Source organism: Lissotriton helveticus, chromosome 2_1 (genome assembly GCF_964261635.1).
Source record: "Lissotriton helveticus chromosome 2_1, aLisHel1.1, whole genome shotgun sequence".
Taxonomy (NCBI): Eukaryota; Metazoa; Chordata; class Amphibia; order Caudata; family Salamandridae; genus Lissotriton; species Lissotriton helveticus.
In genome coordinates, this window is record NC_136059.1 from 1,173,894,035 (window position 1) to 1,173,914,698 (window position 20,664).

At 45.2% G+C, this 20,664-nt stretch overlaps 1 long non-coding RNA gene across 1 annotated transcript in view; it reads right to left on the reverse strand.

Moving 5' to 3' along the window:
- Positions 1-583: 583 nt before the first annotated feature.
- LOC144819647 (uncharacterized) overlaps positions 584-20,664 on the reverse strand; it is a 76,034-nt gene continuing 55,953 nt past the window's right edge. Inside the window, exon 4 of the long non-coding RNA XR_013607495.1 lies at positions 584-1,128. This is a non-coding gene — a long non-coding RNA (uncharacterized LOC144819647). The remainder of the gene's footprint in view (positions 1,129-20,664) is intronic.

Here is a 20,664-nt window from a genome sequence, read left to right on the forward strand (position 1 = left end):
ACTGCGCCCTCCTTGCGACACCATGGATGTGCCGTATTTAATGTGTAGTGCTCCATGTCGTAAGAAGTTACAGTTTCGTCAGTATTACTGATGTATCTGTAGGTGCAAAAGTGAGGCATTGCTGGGGTGAGTCTGATAACAAACTCAACTCCAGCAATGTGTCCTTTCACATGAGGCAAGCCCCATGTAAAGGGGCCTGCCAGATATTGACGCAGTGGCGTCCTAGATGAGTCGCAATGAAATGACATAGATTTCACTGCGCCACTTGTATGACCCTTTATTGTGGGGGAACGCCCACCATGCATACATTATACCTGATGCAGGAATAATGTAGCACAGGCCTTCACAAAGTGATACATCTGCTTAGAAGCATCACTTTGTAAATATGGCACAACATGGCGCATTATTTAAACCGCCGCAGCATCACAAGTAGTGATACCACGGCAGAGTAAACATGTTGCAGGCCTTCATAAATAAGGCTCTAAGTAGCCATCAGGGATAGACATCCTTCTGGGTGTAATTGAGGGCCAAAATGTTTTATCAGGATGTGTGGGTACATAAATGTTAAAAACAGAGATTGATATTTTGTTTACATTTTATTTGGTTAAATGAGTAAGAACTCTTTTCGGTTACTAGGTGTACCTAACCCTTTTACATTACAAGAAATAATGCGTAAAGTCATGAATAAAGAATTGTCATGAAATTAGTGTTCTCTAAAAGTGAAGCATAACAATTATGTAAATTGTTTCTTCAACTAAAAAAATTAAACCAGAAATTAATTAGCAGAGAAAGAATTAAAAATGATATATTGAATGAGAAGGAGCAAGATGAAGAATAAAAAATATAGACGAGAGAAAACATGCAAAAGTATGAAAATAGAAGAAAAGAAAAGGAAATGCAGATAAAGAAAAGAAAACATGAAAAGGAAAAGGAAATAATGATGTTGACAGAATCAAAATAAGACAAAAGACATACCAAATACCAGAACAAAATAATCAGCAGTGGTGCGACCACAAAAGGGAAGATGACAACAACGGGTTCCAGAGGCAATCGGCGGGGAGACATCCAGACCGAATATATGGATATAAAAACAGGAGGATATGCTGGAAACACACAAAAAGATCGTACCTAAAAAGTGAAGAACAAAATATACATTATTATCTTATGTAAAGATTTACCTTTAACAGACAATTAAAACATGAAGTTAAATTGTAGGTTAATCTAAACATTATAAAATAAAGCAACAACAACGTGAAACATGAAAAGAAAGTTATATGAAGCCTTCGAAATGAAAGGATATTTAGAAGTGTCCATCATTTCCATTTTACAGTTGTTAATACATTTCTGCAGCATTGAGAAATCAACGTACAGCATCATTTTTTTTTGTAAGTTACTTTAAAGAAGCATGGATTGAAAAGACCAAATCGGGCTCTAATGGAACATAACACAGGTGCCATGTTTACAAATGTCTTCCATCTGTGTGCTGTAGCTTTAGCCAGATCTTGAACAAAATATAAGTGTTTTCTCACCAAGTAACACATCCTTTGGTTTTAGCTGCTTTGATAACTGTTAGACGATCCTGATATTCCAGAAAAAATACTATGACTCCCCAAGATTTTTGTGGTGAGGAGGCATGCTGAGATCAATGACAAAGTCTATGAGCACGTTGTATGTTAAGCTTAGTGGATTCAGGCATGTCCAAAACCTTTTGGAGGAAATTTTGGCAAGAGGAAATAGGTTGAGAACCCTCTGTTTATTTGGCAAGGCATAAATGCATAGATTAGTGTGTCTATTGCGATTTTCTAAATCTTCAGCAACTTTCTCACGATATGACACTTCTGCTTTGAAGTGCATAACATCTTTGAGCAGTATCCTAAATAGAAAACATCTGATGGTTGATGTTCACAACTCTGTTTTCCATCAGAGACAATGTGTTGTCCAGTTGCTGAAGTTTTGTATTAGTTTCCCTATAGAGGGTCAAGCTGCAGATCACGTCTAGGAGCTCCATATAGACAGAGGAAATAGGTTTAACGTGATAGAGGAACTTTTATTGGCCTTTTGTTTTCTGTTAGTGGAGCTGTAGTTGGTATTTTAGAGGGTTGCATAGAAGAAATTGTAGTGGCGCATGAGGAGGGAGGATGAATGGGAATCTTGAGATACCATATTGGGATTTTCCATATTGGATTCCAGTAAGGAAAGTGAGTTTAGTATCAACTGTATACTGAGAGTGTATCATAATATGGGTGTGTAATTTCTCATTCCTAGTTTTCCACATACGTAAATATAAATGTTAAACTAAAAGGAAGTTGTATAGGGAATTATTTTCAAATGAGCTGCAATTAAATTGTGGTTAAAACAGTCTCCCATGATACTCAATTGCAATGCTTCAGAAAATAGTAATGTTAATTTGAAGAGATACATTGTTGAAAATGAAACCTCCTACCACAGTCTATTGTAGTGCTTCAGAAAATAGAAATGCTGACTGAAGAGATAAATTGTTGAAATGAAACTTGCCAGCACACAGAACAGCAAAGAGACGTATGAGGGCTGCAGTGTCAGAAGGGTAGTGGAAAGCATTCATCTTAGTAAAGATGATAAAGATTGCATTAAGCTGTCACCTGTGAACGCAGTTGTATTCCAAAAGTATTCTGCTTCATGTGGAAGGTAAAATCTGAAGTCTGCTGACAAAATTGTAGGTATGTGAGGAAAAATACCTCACAGCTGTAATGAAGCTCCGTTAACCTGCTGCCATCTTCAATGAGTGCTAAGCCACACCCTGCTTCTGACATTTCTTAACAACATGGACTCCCATCTCAGACCATCCCTCTCCCTCCCATTTCTCATAATTCCTCTCTCTCTTCTGCTTCATATTCCCCACCCTTGTTCCATAGTTTCAAGGTTCAAAGAAACACTAGCACAGCAAATATTTCCTGGACCTCTAATACAACTGCAGCACCAATGATACCTACAGCTCTGCAAACCAGGCTGTCTACTCAGCCCGCCCTGCAGGGCCATTACTTCGAGACCCGATGCCCAAGGCAAGCTTTCTGTCACTTTGTGTGAAAAACAACAACTACCAAAAAGCTCTTTCAGCCTCCATCCTCACCTGTTGCTTGGGCCCTGTTCAATGTGCAACAATGGTGACCTGGGCCCTAAAGCCAGCAAGGAAAATGCACCACATGTTCACTTTGATAGGAAGGCTGCCATAACTGGGGTATATTGCCAACTTACAGAGGATGGGGAGGAACTCCTGTGCTGTGAAACAAATAGTAGAGAACTAAAGAAGAAACATGTCTTCTCACCAAGGGCCATGCTACCTGAAATACATGTAACTGTGTTCAATGGTTAATCACCAAATATAAAGGCAGCTTCGGAGCCAATGTAGCTTTTAATTAATGGAGTCACTCAGCTTCTTTTTTTTCTTTTTATAATTTGTTGTTATTAATGCAAAGGGAGATCGTTATAGTTCATACAGATAAAAGGAAAGGACTCCAAACAAAGCAGGGTGGCAATCAAATCACATTGGTATCCATTAACCAAGAATAAAATATTAAAAACATATAAAAATAGGTTGGAATTTCCAGGTAGCACAAATACCTCTAGTTTTTTCCACAGCTTTTTCCCTTTCGCAAATGTCAACCAACATGGTCCACCATTCTACCGAGCTACTGGGTTTAGGGGAGATCCAAGCCCTGACAATAGTAAGCCTTGCAGTAACTAATAAGATAGCCAAGAATGCACGACATGCAGGGCTGGGATCATTCTTAAAACCCATCATTATCTCCTGTGTAGTAAATCTTAATTCTAGTCCCAGTCTATTGCCACAAACATGGCTAATATTCTCCCAGAATCCCTAAATCGACGGGCATGTAGCAAACATGTGTACTATGTCGGCTGCAGTGGCTCCACATTTGGGACATTTAGTTTTTTCATCCAGGGCTGGGTCGCCTCTTTTTCCCCACCAACTTGCTATGTTCTTGGGAGTATAGTATAGCAGACATAGGGCCATATGTAGGTAATCTCTATTTACCGATTCTCAAATACCGAATTTTACCGATTCGGTATTTAAGAGTCGGTAAATAGTATGTAGGTAAAAATTCGGTAAATTTTACTGAATCAGTAATATTCGGTATTGAAGAATCGGTATTTACCGATGCGGTAATTCCCCTTCATTCCTATGGGACTGGAGGCCCATAGGAATGAATGGGAAGCCATTCAATATTATGTCTGCCACATGGCACTTTTAAAAAAGCACAAAATTGCTTTTTTAAAGTTTTTCGATATTTACCACCAACTTGTAGTTGGTGGTAAATAAAGAATCCTTAAATCAAAAATTCACTCACTTGAGTGCTCCCTACATAGGATTTTAGGAGTCGATAATTTACCGATTCAGTATTTTAAGGAATCGGTAAATTACCGAATCCTTAAATTACCGAATCGGTAAATTACCGATTCCTAAAATCAAGCCACCTACATTAGAAAAAGCTAAATACCGGTCGGTAACGCCAAATTTACCAATTTTCAGCTGTTACCGACCAGTATTAAGCTACCTACATATGGCCCAAAGTGTCTTGAAGTGTTGCAGCTTTAAGTTGAGTGATACTACTGTCTCTTTTAATGTAGTTAATGCATTCTTGATCATTTCAGAAGAGATATCTGACCCAAAAATGCGGCTCCACTTCAGCGCAAGCTCTACACATGGATCTATTCTAGGTTGTGTAAGATGTTGGTAAGCAATACATATTGAATGCTTAGGGAGTGCTTCATAAATAAATGTCAGGATCTCATGTGTAGAAATTGATACAAGCCTTTGCACCCTCAAAACAAAAACTCTTATCTGAAGATACTTATAATAGAAATGTTGAGGAACTGAAAATACATTTTAGAGACTTAGAAAGTTCTTAAAGCTACTAGTGTAATATAAATGACCGAGTCTCTCCACCCCGTATATAGCCCAACTTTTTGCCAATTTATCCTTAAAGATCTCGGGCAGAAAAGGATTATCCCAAAGAATAGCAGTTCCTCTAATTGAAATATTTTGTGATGTATAGACAACTATATGATATTTCACGTTGTTAAGAAGTCTACTATCTTTATGGGCTAAATGTGTTTCTGATAAGAATACTAAGTGTGGTTTATATAGATTTAACTCTTCCCGGACAAGTCAGCGTTTACTAGCAGCATTCAAACCAGAGACGTTCCAACATAAACATTTAAGTAGCGCCATAAGCCATCATAGATTGAACACAATATGACCCAATACAAAGAGTTTCCCATACATAGAAGTGATCCTTTTTTAGTATAATATGTGTATTGCAGCCCTGAATCCTAGTGCCACCTCAGCACATAATTAGCTTAGCATCTGCTCTCTGCTTTGCAGTTAGTATACTCCCTTTGCTTTAACCCCACCCCTTGAACTAGCACCCACCCATCATCCCAAAACTAACCCACCCAGTTCCCACACTGTGTCCTAGGAAAAGAATCACCCCCTTCCCTGCTGTCATTGATTAGACAGCTACTGAGAGCATCAGCATCCTGATAACCACCTCGCCCACCCACCCACTGCACTGCAAAACTCAGCAAAGTCTGCTTAGCCGAAGAAATGTATAGAAAACCCAAGAGTTGAGGAAAGAGGGAGAAACAGAGTTGTGTCAATCATAGCTCAGTGGGGGAGTCCCTATAATAGCAAGGGCAAGACTAATAATAAAGGGAACCCTACCCAATAAAGCCAACACTATCATCTTCAGCATAACAGTGTGTTATTTGCTATAAGTACAGCCACCTAAATATCAATGTTCTCCTTTCCCTGACCGTACATTATAGTTTAATTTATAATATCCTTAAAGTAAAAAGAAAGGGTTAAAACAAAAAGTCAACATTATAAAGTTCCTTACTGCAACTTTGCAAAACCAGCATGCTCAGTATGCACTAAATGAACTTGGCCATTTTTAATGATTTTCAGACGAGCCGGCTCTTGTAGGAAAAACCTGCGCTCCTGCGGCTTTTAAAGAGTCTATCAACTGATGCAGTTTCCATCGTTTGACCATCGTGTGCTTGCACAGATCTGACCTACAGAAGATAGAGTAAGAGCCCACCCTACTAGGGGCAGTAGGACGGGCTTCATTGGAGACTGCTTGTCGTAAAAGATAGTTTGCAAAAAATATGAGGAAAAGCCGAGAGAAGCAGCAATCTGTCGAGTTGTTAGCAACAGAAAGTAATCTATGCACCCATTGTTTCTGGCAGTCCCAGTCCCAGTCATCCAGATCTGGAAATGCACTCTTGAGTAATTTTAATATGAATGCTCTCGGGCCAGCACCTTCCTCATTTTCAGGCACACCAAACTGGCGGATGTTATTGCATTGTTGCCTGTTCTCTAAATCCTCGCCTTTACTTTGCTAGAAAATAAGCATATTTTCATGTCTTGTCATATGGTCCTCCGTATCTGATACTCATTGTTCCAACTCCGTAATATCTGCAGTTAATGCAGCGACTTTGTTGTTTACCTCCGTGAGGTTCTGCTTAATCGCTGGGCTGTTTACTTTGGCCTGCGTATAGTATGCCTGGGCTTCTTCCCTCTGAACCTGTAGTGCCTGTAGAACAGCAGCGGCAGAAGAGTCCAGTAAGACAGCAGGTGGAACATTCAGTTGAAGCTGAGTAGAGGCTAGAGATGTTGAAGAAAGAGGAAGGAGAGCTTACTAAGTGACTTGAGACGTTATCAGATTTTAAGATCGAGTCCCGTGGCGAGCTTAAGTCTTGACGTGGCAAGACGGGGCTAGAAGCGAGCCCTGGACTCACTGTGCGGCCACTAGAGAGACCAGAGTCAGAGCCAAGGATAGAACCAGAGAGTCTCGATTTCAGAGTTTTCACTCCACCTTTTGCAGTAACCCATTTGCAGAGCGGGCTATTAGTGATGGCCAGTTTAGTGGAAACATATTCAGTAATTCTGGTGACTTTATTATTAGAATTACGTCTCATCTTCTTCCTCTTCCCACTAGATAAACAGATCGATTGGTCTGTTATCTATGTGTCGCTGGGTGTCTTATTGCCAGAAGTGTTTGCCGGTACATCATAGTTTTGAAGAGTACCATCTTTACCAAGTATCCGAGCGACATTAGTAGTTAATGAAACAGGAGAAAAGGTGACTTGCTCGTACCTAACCATTGAAAAATCCTGAGAATCATTGAGCTCTGCATCAACATCAGATCCTAAGGGAGTTTTGCCTAGTTTCTGGTTCTTGTTTGTATTTTGTTCAGCAGGTAGAGAAACATAATGTACACTCTCTACATTAGGGGATTGTCCTGAATTCGCTTGCTGAGAGGGTGCTGATAGCAGATCTCTTATTTACGCGTCCCCTATTGTAGCATGGTCACCTTGTTTAGATGGAGTTTCTAGGCATAAACTGTTCGAGACCTCATCAATCAGCGCTTCCCCAGATGAGCAATGTAGCAGAGAGTCCTGCGCCGGAAGACATTCTGTACTGAGCAGAGAAAAGTGGTCTGAAGAGTGCGCAACCGACTGCTTTGAGCCATTTTGGACAGTCTCCAGTAGTGCTTCTACCATTTCCCCCTTCGGAGGTGGATTTATGACTGAAAGATTTTAAGAATAGGATGCCCAACCTTAGAAGTAGAACGATTCGCAGTGCCTTTTTGAAGACTGAAGCTGTGGTTCCTCCTTACTCAATGTAGTTTGGTCAGAGGCCTCTGCAAGGGCGCAGGTGGCAGCTCTGCTCCCTTTCTAGTTTGTTGTATGGTGGTGCCATCCCAGACAATGGAGCTCAGGAACTGGGAGAGTAAGACACAAAAGGAGACCCTAGAAGAGGGGAGCACCAAACAAAGCGCCAAAGCCGCGATTTCCCAGCAATCCTAAACAGCATTGAGGAGTTGCAGGCCAGTTTAAAAGTGCCTCTCCTTGCTTAATCAAATTGATCCACTGTAAAAAAAAAATCCTTAAAACAAAGTAGCAAGGAGGGTATAAGTAGTGCTCCTAGCAGTCAGCAGTAGTAGCATATACTAAGCTAAGTATAACTAATGCAGGCTAAATGTGTAATAGCAGCAGGAGCAGCATGGCAGCCTCCACTAGCACAGCAGCGCCGCTTTCTCTACGAGTGCTAGCGGAATGCCGTGTATCCACAGCCCGGGCATGTGAGCTGCGATTGCCTCATGGGGAGGTACTTACGCCAGTCTTTATATCCGTAGGGAAACAGGGCACCATGAAAAGAGTCACGGTGCATCAGTTGCAGGCACTTGGATGCTGCATCTGCCTCAGGGATACATGCCATCTGGGCATGCGCCCTGACCCAGACCTGGTTAAGAAAGCAAAAGGCTTGCATGGTTCTATGAAGTGGGACCAGAATCTTTTCATATGGTGAGTTCCAGAGAGTGTGTCTGGTCGAGTTATATGAAGTTACGGAAGAAGGCGTGCGCTTCAAGTCCCCCTATGATGGCAAAGAGATCTTGCTACCCCCAGGGAAGTCTATTGAGATCCAGAACACACTAGGAAAAATATGATTCTAACCAACTTTCCTGGAAAATCCTTATTTTGTTTTTAGTTCACAAGAACCCTGACTGCAGATAACCTGGAAAAAGTATCTCCCTGGCTAGTGTTTCTTTGTCAAACAAAATCCCTCATTAGTAAGAAAGAATTGAATTGATTGACTGCTGAATGCTGGCTCACCCCGCGGGAAGATCGAGTGACCCACTGGCTCGACAGCTCCCCTGTATGACCCTTGGAGCCAATGCCTGTGATGGGGTGAGCCTCTCGGGGTGGCCCAAGACCTTGCAGGAATGTGGCAGGGACCGAGAACTGCAGTGCGAGGCACACATATGGAGACTTCCAACTTCCAATGCGGCGAAGAAGGTAGGAGCAACAACGGGCCAGCCTGGAGAGAGTGTGGTGTAGCGAGACCACAGGGGACTCGGCTCGATTGACTCTCTAATGGGAGTTCAATGTCCGTTAACTCCACGCCTGACTCCGCCTTACCTCTAGATGGTGTCTCGCTCCTCGTCGAGCAGTTGACTAGCAGATATCCTGACTTAATGCCTGCCATCTGGGGCACGTACAGTCAGCTAGCACCCTATGAGCAAGGAGGCTTATGAAATCCTGCACCTCCCTGGTGTATACAAGTCTATACAAGTCTACAAGTGCTTAGCCTGGCCGAACCAGCTTATCCGGTCTATTGAAGCAATATTAAGTCGAAATGGCCACCTCTGAGGACATCTGACACATCAATCTTCTAATAAATGGCCACCATGAGTGGGCCCCTTTCCAAAGTACTCCTTCTCCCCTTGTTGGGGAGGGATCCAGCCTTTATGCCCTGGAGCCTCAGTGACCCCTCTGAGAGAGTCCACAGCAACAAGGGAGTCTCACAAAGCGGAGGCCTGGGTTCTTACCCCATTACCGCTGGGAGCACAGCACTGTATACAGTGATCGGTACGCTCAATGGAACTTTTTGGACTATGGCCCCCTAGGCGGAAACTATAACCCTTCTGTATGTACTGCGGTGCCCAAGTAACCTTTGGCTGATGACCGGTGGAGCTGTCCCTTGCAGCTAAAGAGGAGTTTGGCTCTGGTTCACCCCTCGGCCGTCACTTAACCGGACGGTCGTCAGACACTGTTTTTCCTAGTCTCCCCGCTGTGCCTCATATACCCTCCCCCTCCTCTTCCCCCATTATTCTCCTGTACCTCCCCATTCCTTTCCTCTCTTCCCTATTCTTCTCTTCCCTTGCCTTTTTTTCCTCAAGTTTATGCTATGCTTTTGTACTCATGTAATTCCTGCATCTAAGCTCCAGTAACAGTTGTAACTTTGTAACCATGTTCAGAAACAATGTTTCTTCCTCATGTAAAGCGCTCTGATACCTCCAGGCCTAGCCAGCGCTATAAAATAAACAAATAAATAAATAAAATACCACGTTCCACTTTGCTCCAGTGTTCAGTCAAGCAAGCAGCCTCCTCCAAAGATGTCCCTCGTGTTGGCGAGTGCGTGCAGTATCAGCAGCAGAGGCAGAAATCCGAGCTGCACACACCGAGCTCTCCCGACTGAGATTGCGTGCAGTAGCCTCCCTTCGCTGCGAGACCGAAACCCACCAAAATGGTGCCGGAGCCCGACCCAGCCCGTCCCGCGAGATTCCACCTTCAGCAATAGCCTCCATGGAGGAAGCATCCGCCAGGTAGGCAAGACTGTGCAGCCGTGCTAGCGCGCTACGCAGTGCCACAGAAGGGCAGAGCAATGATTACTCAGGGCGCCGCTCTCGGTGGCGGCGTCAATCCGCCATCTTCTTTCCCAAAATAACCTAATTCCAGGGGTCTTGAGCATGGAGTCACTCAGCTTCAACATGACAAATATTTATTCTTTTGGAGCATTAATATGTGTGTCCGTTAAAAGGAGTGCACCCTTTTAATGGACATATATAACAATATTTACACAAGACATGTTCTGGATGCTTATCACTAAAAAAAGTAGAACCATCATAGAAGAGATTGCACTCCTCCCCGTAATAAGATGCATGCATGAAAAACTCTTTGATGAGTGCGTGCCAACTGTGTCAGTGGATTGCCTCAAGCCACTGTTAATTCAGAAGAGTGGCATTTTCAGAATTGTAACTTAAAATACGACTTTGCCATTAAAGAGGATTTTAAATTACAATTCCATAAATATGACTTTCTGAACCTGCTGCCAAACAAAAGTTAGAACCTATCATATGTAATAAGGTAACCCACTGTTATCCTGTGGGAGAGGTAGGTATCACAGTAGTGAAAAACAAAAAGTGTGTGTATTTCTCAGTACCATGACCTGTAAAACTTGAAGGCACTTGTCCCTCTTTTTAATTAAAATCCACTCTGCACCATGGGCTGTTCAGGGCCTAAATTAGGCCCTAAACTCTTAATTTGAATTGGTAGTTTTAAACTGCTAACAGGATGCAATGGCAGGCCTGAGACATGTTTTACGGGGCACTGATGTGGATGGCACAATAAGTGCTTCGGGGCTACTAGTAGCATATAATTTACCAATTCTGAGTACATGGTACACCACTTTATTGTGGACTTTTCAATCAATCAATCAATCATGCCATTTATAAAGCGCACTACATACCCATGAGGGTCTCAAGGCACTGGGAGGGAGGGTGCTGCTAGTGATCGAAGAGCCAGGTCTTGAGGAGACTTCTGAAGGCCGGTAGGTCATGGGTCTTGGCAGCCAGGTGGGAGAAGGATCTGCCGCCGGAGGTCGTTCTTCGGATGCGAGGAAGAGTGACGAGGGCAAAGCTGGCTGAGCGCGGCAGGTGGGTGGGGGAGTAGAAGTTGAGTCGTCTGTTGAGGTAAGCTGGGCCGGTCCCGTGGAGGGCTTTGTGTGCGTGGATGAGGAGTCTGAAGGCACTGTCTTGTTGACAGGGAGCCAGTGCATGTTTCCCAGGTGGGGTGTGATGTGGCTGTGGTGGGGGATGTTGAGGATCAGACATGCCGAGGCGTTCTCAATGCGTTGCAATTGACTCAGGAGCTTGGCCGATGTTCCTGCGTAGAGGCGTTTCCGTAGTGCAGCCTATTGGTGACGAGGGCCTGGGTCACTGTTCTTCTCGTCCCTGTGGGGATCCACTTGAAAATCCTGCGGAGCATTCGGAGGGTGTTGAAGCACGATGAAGAGACGGCGTTGACCTGCTTAGTCATGGAGAGGGTGGAGTCGAGGATGATCCCCAGGTTGCGTGCATGGTCGGTGGGTGTCGTGGCTGTTCCTAGGGTTGACGGCCACCAGGAGTCCTCCCAGGCTGAGGGGGTGAAGCCGCAGATGAGGACCTCCGTTTTGTCCGAGTTCAGCTTCAGCCGGCTGTTCCTCATCCATTCGGTGACGGTCTTCATTCCTTCGTGGAGGTTCATTTTGCCGGTGTGAGGGTCTTTGGTGAGGGAGATGATCAGCTGGGTGTCGTCGGCGTAGGAGATGATGTTAATGTTGTGCTGTCGGGCGACGTGATCGAGCGGTGCCATGTAGATGTTGAACAGCATCGGGCTGAAGGAGGAGCCCTGGGGTACGCTGCAGAGGATTTCGGTGGCAGTGGAGCGAAAGGGGGGAGGCGGACGCTCTGGGTTCTGCCGGAGAGGAAGGATGTAGTCCAGTCCAGGGCCGTCTCTTGGATCCCGGCGTTGTGTAAGCGTGTTCATAGTGTATGGTGGCAGAATGTGTCGATGACGGCTGACAGGTCCAGGAGGATGAGGGCAGCTGTTTCTCCATTGTCGAGCAGGGTCCTTATGTCATCGGTGGTGGCCAGGAGGGCGGTTTCGGTGCTGTGGTTGTTGTGGAACCCGGACTGGGACGGGTCCAGGATGCTTTCCTACTCGAGGAAGCGAGTCAGCTGCTTATTGGCGATTTTCTCGGTGACCTTCGCAGGGTACGGGAGCAGGGAGATGGGTTGGAAGTTCTTGAGGTTCTTGGGGTCCGCCTTGGGTTTCTTGAGTAAGGCTTTGATCTTAGCATGCTTCCAGCTTTCCGGGAAGGTTGCTGTCTCAAAGGAGATGTTGATTACTTTCCGGAGATGGGGTGCGATGGCTGTGCTGGCTTTGTTGAAGATGTGGTGAGTAAATTAAGTATGCTAATCAGGTGTAAGCAAATTTGAACACATTTTAGGGAGAGAGCAGAAGCACGTTTGCACTGGTAATCAGTGGTAAAGGGCAGAGACCTAAGGCCAACAAAAATCAATTCTGCAAAATATAGGAGGGGTGAAGGAAAAAGGTTTGGGTGAAAAGCACCTTAAGACTTACAGGTCTAACATGTGTGCCCCCAGCTGAAAGTGGGGAGAACTAACCAGCCTACTGGAAGTTCTCATCAATAACACGGAATAACCAGCACAGACCATTAGATTTGGAGTGGTCTGACTCAGGCCAGTATTCACCTGTATAGTCCATTCCCTATAGTGAAATGGACCATCTCAACATTAAACTGTGGTAACACAGCCCCTACGCCATGCTTCAAGTGTCTGTTTGAGGCATTAACTGTTTAGAGAAGTCAGGGGTCATCAGTGCAAGTTCTGTATTCATGGCCTATTTGAGGGAATCAAATCCTTTCAGGAAGGCTTCTGTCTGGATCAGCTTCTTGGGCTGCTTCTTGGAAGTCAGCTCAGTTAAGGGGGCAACAGTGATGCCTTAACATACATCCTGTAGTATCCAGTGAGGCCCAGGAAGGCCCTCACTTCTGTTTGGATTTGGGGGATTCCCAGGCCAGGATAGTGTCTCTTTGAGCCTGGAGGGGTTGCATGTTGCCTCTACCCACAAGGTGTCCCAAGTGCATCATTAAACCCTGCCCTATCTGGTACTTGGTGGCCTTGATAGTCAGGCCAGCTTATTGCAGGGCCTGAGAAAAGTCCTGGAGGTGAAATAAGTGGCCCTCCTAGCTGCAGCTGTTGACAGCTATATCATCTAAGTAAGCAATACTGAAGGCCTCCATCTCATCTAAGACCTTGTTCACCAACATTTAGAAGGTGGCAGGGGCATTCTTCAATCCAAAGGGCATCACTATGAACTGAAAGTGGACTTCTGGGGTAGAGTGTACTTGCCACTCTTTTGCCCCTTAGTTAGGGCTATCTGCTAGTTCCCCAAATTAAGATCAAAGTACTTAGGAACTTGGAAGCCTGCTACCCTTCTATGAGCTTATCATCTTTGGGAATGGGGTGAGCATCAGTCTTGTTGACTGCGTTAAGCCCCCTGCAGTCCACACAGATCCTTAGTTCTGGGGGATGTCCGTAGGGGAGGCTTCGGCTACCAGCACCACAGGGCTGGATGAGGGACTATTGGAGTGCTCAACCACTCTGAATTCTGACATCTTGGATACTTCTTCCTTAATGCTGGCTTTCATTTTATCTGACAGCCTGTAGATGTTTTTTGTGACAGGAAGGCTGTCTCCTGTGTCCATATTATTGGTACACAAGTGTGTAAGACCAGTAATGAGGGTGAACAGGGAGGCAAACTGTTCCAATAACTGGTGACAGTCCCTTTGCTGTTCTGGAATTGGTAGGAGAGAGGTTGACACATTCCACTGAAGCATGGTGACCTCAGAACTCTCATAGTGGGGTTTGAAGTGATTCACATGGCATTGCCTTAAGGGGATTCTTGGGGTCTTGAGGCCCACCTTGTAGGTGTCTTTCCCTTTTCTTTCTGTTCCCTCATAGGGCCCCGTCCAATGATCTTAGAAGGCACTGGCTCCATCAGCCATACTTTCTGGCTACTATTCGTGTTATTCTGCCACCGACAACACACACAGCACGTTGGACTGCATATTGGTGACCCATACCCTGGGCCCACGGATGAAAATGGCACAATACTTAAATAGATTCCTTTCAGATCTTGCACCATTGCTGATAACATATGTGGGACGAAGTGGGGACTCAGGGACCCCCTTGTGGAGACTGCCCCCTGGAGCGCTGATGGATCAGCCCTTCTGAAGGGCCTCAAGAGAGGCGTGGAGGCATAACTGTGGATAGGTGCAAATACTGGTAAATGAGAGGGAGCCACTGAAGGTAGTGTTGAGTGTATGTCAAAAACTATGGCAACAAAAGCACCTGACGAGTGAACTAAAGTGGAAGGAGTCAAGTCAGCAGAATTGCAGTACCACAGTGAGGCTGACGATCCTATGTCAGCACCTCCACTGGCGTTGATCCAAGAGATCGCTGGTTTATGGAATGCTTTCGATATGCACACTATACATGATTATAGACAGAGACTACATGCAGAGGGGGGCAAGTTGGGCCCAATGCTGACATGGCTCTTTAAATAGGAGAACCTGCACACACAGATTTTATTTTTCAAAAAGCAAGCACAGAGACTGTCGTGACACAAGAGAGCATAATTAAAGAACTAATGACATACCCGGCGACCCTCTATACAAGACCACTTGGCATTGAACAGGGTGGAATGAACGCTTTTTTGGCAGACCTGCAACTGCCGACTCTCACTGTGGCAGACAGGGTGGGACTGAAAGCTGCACCCATGCAGGAGGATGTACTGGTTGCTAACAAGGGCTTGGCCGTGGAGAAGATCCCGGTAAGTGACGGCTTAGCCTCTGAGTTTTACCAGGCATGTGCTATACAGACATCTTTGCGGTTCACCTCCCGGAGATGTATTTAGGTAATGGATGGCAGCAGTCACCCTGCTTCCATGATGGAGGCCATCATCGGGATGGTCCCCAAGCTGTATAAAGACCTGATAGGAATGGCTTCATGCAGAACACTCTCCATGTTAAATGGAGACATGAATATTCTGGCTAGTGTGCTTGTGAACAGGCTTCTTCTGAACATGAGAGCTTTAGTACACGGAGACCAATGTGGGTTTATCCCAGGTAGAAACACCACGATGAACCTGTGGTACCTCAGACACATCCTTTGCTCTGCGAGACTTCCTGCATGGAGTGGGGAGCTGGTGACCTTAGATACAGGGAAGGCATTTGGTTGCCTAAGCTGGGACAACAAGTTTGGGGTTCTACATGGGATTGGATTTGGCCCGCAAATCCAGAAGTGTGTACAGTTCCTATACAAGGTCCTGAGGCTCTGCACCAGCAGGTAGCTCTTGCCTCTGTGGACAATTGAGCACAGCGCCAGACAGGGGTGCCTATTGTCCCCATTGTATCCATCTAGGCAGATGACACTTGGTGTATTTGGCACAGACAGAGAACTTCCTCCCACTGTTGTTCCATGAACTGAGATGGCCTTTGAGAAGGGTTCTGAGTCAATAGACAGAAGATGGTGCTATACCTGTGAATAACCCTGACTGGTGTCCCTAGTGAAGAGTTACCTGAGGTCGGGATCCCATGGGAGGGAGGTGCATTCCTCTACCTTGGTATAGGGGTGACAGACGCAGCAGTGCAATATCATCAGCTCATCATGGAGCTAATATTACAGGGACTTAGATCTTCCATCGGATTCTTAAAAATGCTCCCCCTCTCAATAATAGAGTAGGTAGCGCTTGCCAAGATGGTCCTGCTCTTTAGGTGCCTACACATGCTCCAAAACACTCTCTACCCAGTTCCGCTGCTGCTCTTCTAAGAAGTAGACAAAACTCCTCACTTCCTTAAAGCCTGCCTGGAGGTGCTGAAACTGAGCAGAGAGAAGGGGGGACTATGACTGCTGGACCTGTAACTACATTACATTGCTTCTCAGCTGTAGCACGCGATGCAGTGGTGTGCAGGTGAACCCAACTGGGAGCCATGTCTCCTGAGTGGCCTGATAGAGGCAAATTCTCTACCTGTTTGTCTGATGCAAGATCATGTCAGGCTGCTGGGGTGCCAGCTGTGGTGGCTCAGGTTGCGGTCGTCTGGGACAGGGCAGTCTGCAGGGTGCTCAAACATCCACCATTCATCAGGTCTCTCCCGCTGGACTGTCTGAGACCCTATTGACAAATTAATTACATTATGACACTGTGGGCTTTATTTATGAAAACCTTGCGACACTTTTACGATGCTGTTCCGGTACTTTTCGTGGACCAGCGGCAGCATAAATAATGTGCCACATTGCGCCATATTTACAAGGTGACACATCTAGGCAGATGCGTCACCTTGTAAAGCCCTGCACCACATTATTGCTGCATCAGGTATAATGTATGCTGGTTGGGCTTTCCCACACAGCTAAGCCTCGTAGGAGTGGAGCAGTAACATATATCAATCTATCAATGCATGACTTTTGCGCCCACAGACACGTCAGGATTCCTGACGCATCTGTCACTCCTTGTGACATGGAGTGCCGTACAGTAAATACGGCGCATCCATCGTGTCGCAAGGAGGGCACAGTGAAACTGTTGCATTGCTGTTTTCACACAGCGATGCAACATTTTTCATAAAGAAGCCCCTGAATGAGTAGACAGCAGAGGACTGTCTCCTACTAGAACATATGACCCAGCAGAGATGGTCATCACATTTGAGGAGGCCAGGAAGGCATTCGGGGTTACGGCAGGGCAGTTTTTGCAATTTTCAAAGATAGCGAGTACCACATGAGAGATATGGACAGACTTTCCAAACATACCACCAGTGTCCCAAATGTTTGAGATGTTAATGGAGGGGGATGGGTCGACAACTAATTACCAGAATGTATTGGGCTCTGGCAGATGATGGTCCAAGGCTGCTGCTTAGGGCATGACAGGGGTGGGATGCAGATTTGAATATGCCCCTAACTGATGCACAATAGGCATCTACTTGTACACAGATACAGGGAATCACCGGCAACACCAGATTCGAACGTATTCACTCCATATACTTTCACAGGATGTACATGCCACTTGACAGGTTGTCTTTACTGGTTTTGTTGTTACAAATAAAGGAATGAGACCGGCTGCTCTGAGATGGGGGGAATAGTCTCAGGACTAATGACGCAATGTATTGTTGACCATCCCCAATAGGAGTACTAGACAAACTGTACTATTAATGTGGTTACTGCCTCTGCATCAGCGCCTGATGACAATGGTTGCCTGTATGCACAGTAAATAAAGAGTTTTAAAAAAAAATTGAGCATTCTGGTTAGCGCAGGGAGCTTTATTTCTCTTGGTCCATCTTGCTCGTGAATGAGTCAACAACCATGGGAGCCAATGCTCTGAATGGTTGCCAACAACATGAGAAAAATGTTGCTAGTAGCGATTACAGAACTCAGGGACTTACTGCCACATGCATCAACATTAGGAAATGTGATTCCTAAACAGCGATTTTTGAAGGAATTGCTATTTGGGAATCACAAACCGTAATGCAAGTAGAAATCGCAAAATAAATTGCGATTCCTTAACATTCCCTACGAGCGATTAACAATTTAGGTAATGTTACTCCATTCATTCCTATGGGCCTATAGGACCATAGGAATGAATGGCAATGCATTTGCAAATTGCAAATGCAATTCCAAGGGTGCCCTAGGGCCTCCCTGATGCACTCCCCAAAAAGATAAGTGTGCGCCAATTGTCACTTAGAAAAATGTATTTTTGTGCATTTTCATTGCATGTGCAAATTACCATCAACTTGAAGTTGATGGTAATTAACGTTTCCTAAATGCATAATTCGCATTTAGGAAAGGATACATGCATCGCATTAGGGAATCGCAAATGCATATGCAATTTAGGTAATCGCAAAAATTGTGTTTACCTAATTTTCAAATGCAAAGCCTTTGAAGCATCAGAAAAGACGTTTATGCCCTCGCAAACGGCCCGATTCTGCAAATCAGCCCGTTTGCAAGTGCAAAATTGCTTGATGCATGTGGCCCTTAGTTCCCTGTCCTGAAGTAAAAAAAGAAAAGTAGTATTAAGGGGCAAGGTAGGGATACCCTGAACACCCCATGGGGGAACCCAGAGGGACCCTCAGGGCCATAAACAAAAAATACTCCAGCAGAGAATGCTGCAATCCAGCTGGATTGAAAAAAAATGGCGGCTGAGCCGCATTTATGAAGTTTATGTTCCTGGAACCCCACCCCGGGGCTGTATTCATAAAGGGAAGAGGGGCTGCGTGGCTCCCCTCCCCAAATCATTAAGGACCCAGGGAGCACACCCCTGAGGCCTCAAACATCAAAAAGGGGGGGGGGGGTGGCACAGCCTCCCTCCCCTAGCCAATAAAGGCCCCAGGGAGCCAACTCTCAGGGCCGAAATGTGCAAGTTAGGAGAAGGGAGCCATCCAGCCCCCCTCGCTGAGCCTCCATAGGCCCTTGGGGAGTCCACCCTGGGGTCGAAATTAGTTTATAAAAGTAGGAGGTCTGTGCAGCCATCCTCCCGGTGCCTCTAAATGTCCTAGGAAGCCCTCCATGACTTTATATTCATTAATGACCCTGGGGGATGCGGTCCTTAAGGCCTAATAAGGCTCGAGGAGGGCGGCCCAGCACCCCCTTCACCTTTATATAAATGAGTGGCCTTGGGGAAAGGGTTCTCTAGAGACTTTCAAGGATTAGGGAGAGGGCTGCATGGTCCTCCTCCTCTTTATTGAAAGTAGTTTGGGGTCCCCAGGACGTAACAAGGCTCAGGGAGGGGTGCCACATGTCCCGCCTCTCCTTTAAAACAAATGTGGCACTGGGGAATGGATATCCACTCCCTAATGTGGCTTGGGGAGGGGTGTCACATTGCCCCCTCCCCTTCAAAATACATATGTCCCCGTGGAATGGAGTCAGCAGGGCAGGCACAGTGCCCAATCCCCGCCGGTCATTCCTGAGTGTCGTGTGCAGTGTGTGGTTTGCGGCCTTTAATAGGATTGGCCACAGGGCCTGTCTAGAGGTCTGGCCCTGTAGCCTACCCCTCACCGCGCACAGTCAAAGGCCAGGCACAATGTTGGATTGGTTGCTTGCTGAGGGTTGGCCGCAGTCTCTATGGCCAACCCTACTTTGTGCACGACCGAAGGCCCTGCACAGTACGGGGTTGGCTGACCTAATGGGGTTGCCCATAGGCCCTGTGACCAACCCTCGCTGGGCATGGCGAAGGCCATGTGCAGCGTGGGGTTGGTTGCATGTGGGGGGTTGGTCGCAGGGCCAAGCCACAGGCCAGGCCCTGCAGCCAACTCCCTGCTGTGCACTGCAAAAGGCCATGCATGGCGGGAGTTGGATATATGGTAATTAAATATTACTTTAAGGTAACAAAAAAATCTAAAACTCACACTGACAAAACAAAGGTTAACTTAACATTATAGTTAGGTTTGATAAAAGATCAGGTACAAAAATGATAGAAATTCCCTAAAAAAACAAAGATTAAAATAACATTATAGCGAGCATTAACGTTTTGAAGTAAAAAAGCACATAAATACATAAGTTATAGGAATTGATCCAGCGCCCCTATAGAAAATCCACCATAATACTCACCATTAATCATAAGTCACCTACAATGCCCATTTACAAACGAGACAAATTTTGGGCAACTGAATCATGTGACCTTATCAATAAAACCTTATTCAAAAACGATTTACAATTTTATATACAACTGCAGTTTATCATTTCTTACCACGGTTTTTGCATTTATCATATTAATTAAGTCACTTTGGTAAATGGATCAGCTGTTGGTAACTAGACCATGAATAAACAAGACCAGCTTGTCGTTTCATAATCTAATTTTATTAATCTTTATAATTCAAGAATGAGCATTTTATTAAGAATCTTTATTTATTAGCAATTTAAGCAGCATCAATTAAGGAAAATGAATTATTGAACTGACATCTTCAAAGCAAATCAGCATGAATGAGTTAAAGCAAAATAACAGTTTTCCATTCCCTAAGTCTTTTTCCCTGACTAAAACTCGCTCCACCTAAAAAGTAAAGTCATTAAAGCCTGTTATCCTTACATGCGCCAAAAGTCCAACAGCACGACATGCCCATCAGGAATCGGAAAGCGAGAAGCGCCCTCCTGCCCATGGGGGCAATTTTTATACCTTTTCTGCCTAGCTAATCTCACTAAAAGTATATTTTTCCTCTGCCATCCAGTGTTCTCATTGGCTGACTGATGTCAGCTCATATGGTGTCATCACCTTTCTCCAAGCCTAGATCCGGCTTTCTTAGAGTCCATTGTCTCTCATTCTCCAGTCACGCAGCTTCCTCAAAAAGAAACATTTTACAAGTCACAGGCCGTGACTTCCTTAGCTTGTCAAACTTTGCCTCTTCCTGTCCTTGAGTCAGCCTCACCAAGAACTAAGCAGTTTCTTCTCCGGTGAACCTTTGTTCTCACCCAGTCTCCTGGTAACAGATCATGAGCTTGT